This window comes from Nothoprocta perdicaria, unplaced genomic scaffold, assembly GCF_003342845.1.
Source record: "Nothoprocta perdicaria isolate Ctin4 unplaced genomic scaffold, notPer1 scaffold_92, whole genome shotgun sequence".
NCBI lineage: Eukaryota > Metazoa > Chordata > Aves > Tinamiformes > Tinamidae > Nothoprocta > Nothoprocta perdicaria.
Genome location: NW_020456221.1, coordinates 1,054,080 through 1,058,452, shown reverse-complemented (window position 1 = coordinate 1,058,452; position 4,373 = coordinate 1,054,080). Strand labels below are relative to the sequence as shown.

Here is a 4,373-nt window from a genome sequence, read left to right as displayed (position 1 = left end):
GAGGGGAGAGAGAGAGGGGAGAGAGAGAGGGGAGAGAGAGAGGGGAGAGAGGGGGGAGAGAGAGGGGGAGAGAGAGGGGGGAGAAAAGAGGAGTGGAGAGAGGAGCAGGGAGGAGCAGAGCGGAGAGGAGAAGCATGGGGGCGTGAAGTAGTCGAAGACACATGAATTTCAGGTATCTGTTGTAAATATTCTATACAGAAATGGCTACTATTAAAAATAGTTTTAAAGGAAAGTTCATCAGTGAATGCAGCAAGTTACTGTATGCCATCACTCTGGAGACGCAGCAACTGGCAGCTCTGTTAATAGCTGGTTTATCTACTTCACTTTACATCTCTATTTCAGCCACTACAGAAACACTTTGGGAATTGGGGAAACATTCCTTTCATACAAAAATGTCTCTGTATTCACACAGTACAGTATTCCCTTCTTTTTGGCTGATAAATAACTGCAATTCCATACTGTGGAAGACTCAACTATCAAGAAGTTTTACAGCAAATTATGGGATAATGCATGTAGGGATCTTTTCATTTTCATCTTCCTGTTTTAAAAGTGGTATCTTCCATTTTCTAAAGAACTACAGTTGGAGATAAACTTTAGATTTTAGAGGTCATTTATGCTCACCTGGGGCACAAAAGCTGAGCATATGATTATTTGATGGGGAAAGGCAAGGATATCTCTTCCCTATTTCCTGTTAATTTCCCATAAATTAACCCATTAGCAGCTTTTAGGGGTCTGAAGCACCAAAACGGCAAATGTGTCTACAAATATCCTTTAGACGAACGACTTCCAAAGTTTTCTGATTACTCCAATGTGTTGAGTGCATACCTTTTTTCTATTAACTTTTTTTTTTCCTCCTTTGTCCAGCTCCTGTTCAATTCTCACTTTAAATTATAAATGCTTTCACATCTTGCAGTTGCTAAAACGGGGCAGGCACGCGAGCGGCTCGGGAGCTCCAGAAGACGTGCAATATGTGTCAGTGCGGCTCAGTAGGTGGCACTCTTCCCTTTAAATCCTTCAGCAACGCCTTGGTGCCGCGCTGCCATAACTTGCCGTGCTGCAGCAAAACCGACACCAAGGTCAGGTCTTGTCCACGGTGGACAATTACAGATCCCGTAACACACTCAAAATGCTAATATTCGACTACTTCCATCATGAATCATGGCTCAGTTACATCAGAATGAAGCATACAAGGGGGGGAAAAAAAAGAAAAGAAAAAAAAAAAAAAAAAAAAAAAAAGACATGCAGATTCTGATCTTCCAAGGTTGTACTTGAACTGGAAAGTTCACTTCTGCTTCCCCAGACACTGCACCCATACAAGCTGTCCAAAAGATTCAAAATGTAGAGAGCTTTGAGGCTCACACTCGAGAGTTTCCCCCAGATGCTTGATATTGTCTCTAATCACTGCTCATTTTTGTTGTATGTTGTTGATCAGCAATCGGACTCCATACTAACACCAGCCATATTTTATTGCCAAGACTATCTCCGCATATCCCTCACCCACCTCAGAGCAGTGCTGGTAAACAGAATTAACGATGATTAACACCAAAAGGATAATCAGCAGAAAGCATTGCTTTTTCCTTCCATGTTTCTATTACTCTGCCATGCAAAACTGAGACAGGAAGCTTTCCACAATTTGTTGTTGGTCTGAGTCAGATACCACTTACTCCAGAACACACATCTGGGTCTGAATTAACACTAAAGGTCTGATCCATAGGGGGGGAAAAAAAAAAAAAAAAAGAGAGAGAGAAGAAGAAAAGAAAGTACCAGTACCATAGTTTCAAGTCCTCTGTAAGTACTGATTCTTCCCAGAGAGCAATATTTTCAGACTAAGGCCTAAATATTAAAAAGAAAAAACACCTTCCCTCTTTGAAAAAAAAAAAAAAAGAGTCTTTACCCTCATAAAATTAGTGAAGTAGGAGGGTACAAGGCTAACTTAGTCAAGACTTATCTTTGTGTATGACTAGCCAAGTAAGTATTAAGAATGCAACTACTTATTGGAGGAATAGTAGTAGTTAAATATATTGCAGGATCTGTATAGAATGAGGACAGTGAGAACTTCTTGCAGGGTTCAACTTCCTTCTTGCATGCACTGGGTTACTCTGCTGCTTTTTTTCCAGAACTCTGTTTTAGTGGATGGGAATCAGGTACTATACAGAAAACATTTGTTTGCATAGGGTAACAATGCGTCCCTGCAAACAAGTCAGATGCAAGGCATGTATTAGCTCAGGTCAATTTAATCCTAAAACATTTTATGTCTTCCCTGCTGTAAACCATGTGAACTCCTTTCATGTGTATTTATGTATGGCTCTTCAAAACAAGATGACAAATTTCCCCTTCCCTTCACAAAACATGCACAAACAAGTTCACAATCACCTACTTCCTTTTTAATGCAAACAGTTCTATTCTGGATTTATCACAGGTCATTAATTTGATCTTTCTCCCTTTCGCCTCCTTCTCCCCCCCCCCCCAGTTCAATGCAGGAAACTCTTTATTTATCCTTAGCCCGACCTACCTCTTTCTCCAGCCTCAAACTGCAGTCACTGCACTCACTCCTCAGTGTACCAGTATTAAGAGGGGTCTGTTGCTAATCTCTACTTTCATCTTCAAGCACCTAGAGGTGTTAACTACATATGTTTCTCATAGATTACTGCCCAATTATTTTGTGCTTCAAGTAGTACTGTTTAGCTGGTAAGATTGATTTTGCCATTAGAAGTAAATACATACGGCTTTAATGCAGACTAATTGAGAATATACAGAACATCTGTGACCATATAATTCATTTTCCCTCAAAATATTCACCCGTGCTTCAGGCGTTCGATTCCTACTACTTGAAAAGCAAATGTTGCAAGTATACTTAATGCTATTAGTTGGTACTGTTAAATCCATTTCGCATTCGGACAGAAACCTCAGCCGGGCAGTCTGAATCTGAGCTAAACTTCCATGAAGTCTGAAGGCGATTTACTTCGGCAGGGAGCAGCGGAAAACTCAGATCAACATTTTAATGCATAGCAAATTGTCTGAGTGTGGACAGAGTTAGGATGTTTTCTCTTAGTATTCTATTTTATGAGTTACACGGTAAAAGAATGAGTTACCTTCACGAAAAAAACAACGTAGCATAGACAATGAAATGCCTTGGCAACTGTACTTTCTTTGAGGGTGTCAAACCTGCTCGATCTTACTAAAACTAGTACTTCCATTCAAACATATGAGACCACTCTGAAGAAAAAGGTATGCTGGAACAGACCCAATTTTCCTCACAATAGATTAGCCTCGAGAAAATAATAATTATATATATATAAAAAAAGAAGTTAACCAGAGCAGGATCTTCTTGCTTTTCTACAGCAAGAAACAAACAGCAAAGGAAGCCCCGAACGTGGTAACAGTTCCATAAATCTTACTCACAGAGAGATGCCACGCACTCCTCAAAATCTCCGCGAGAGTAATGTGATTAAAGGAGCCTGACTCTACTGGAGTTTCTCACGTCGATGCCAAAAGATTTACCCGCCAAGCAAAGACGAGAAAGCGTCGCTGAATGGCACTTGGGCTAAATGAACGCAACGCGAATGCAGCCACTGGAATTACTTTTGCAAGAGTAGCTAGTGTGCGCTCTCCGCGTTGTGTTTGAGACGCGTGTTAGCGCAGGACGATGCTGAACACAAGTTAGCAGGACGCATGTGAGGCGACGAGGCACCGCACGCAGCCCCGTGACAGCGAGCGGCTGAGGGGTGGCTCCTCGCTGCACCTGCAGCCTGCGCGCACTCACCTCGCACGCGCAGGAGTTCGATTTCCTTTTTTCCTCCAGAATTAAAGCACGACCAGAGCCCGCATTTTTGCGGTGCTAGGAGCAGAAGGAGTCTGCGCGCGGGGCGGCTGCAGAGGCGCCCTGCACAAACTTCACACGCAGCGGCGGAGCCGAGGCCGCTGCCCCGGAGCGCGCGGGCCAGGGGCAGGGACGCGGCCGCCGGGCGAGCCCCGCGCGGGGCAGGGGCAGGGACGCGGTCCCGCCGCCCCCTCGTCACTTTCTCCGCGCTCCCGGGGCCAAAGCGGCCACTGCCCTCTCCGCGCCGCGGGTGACCGTTGGCCGCGGGTGACCGTTGGCCGCGGGTGACCGTTGGCCGGCGCCCGGACACCGCCCCCTTGGCAAGAGCGGGCAGGGAGAGCGGGGACAGGGTCCCGGCGGAGCGGGGGGCGCCGGTCCCCCCGCAGCGCTGCCGGGAGGGCGGGCGGACAAGAGCTCCTTTGTGTGCCTGTTATTGCCGTTTAGGAAAACTTTCTTATTTTATTATTTTTGTTACCCGCGCGGCTCCCCCGCGCACGGAGCGGGGAGGGAGGGAGAGAAGGGGCGCCCCGGGGGAGCCGCAGGAGGCCGGAGC

General features: G+C 45.7%; 1 protein-coding gene across 2 annotated transcripts in view; it reads right to left on the bottom strand.

Annotated features, from left to right (window-relative positions):
* SEMA6A (semaphorin 6A) overlaps positions 1 to 3,580 on the bottom strand; it is a 115,082-nt gene extending 111,502 nt beyond the window's left edge. For both annotated transcript variants that reach the window (XM_026052857.1, XM_026052858.1), the window contains exon 1: positions 3,403 to 3,580. The gene's annotated coding sequence lies outside the window, so the exon portion shown is untranslated. The remainder of the gene's footprint in view (positions 1 to 3,402) is intronic.
* Between the last annotated feature and the right edge of the window lie 793 nt (positions 3,581 to 4,373).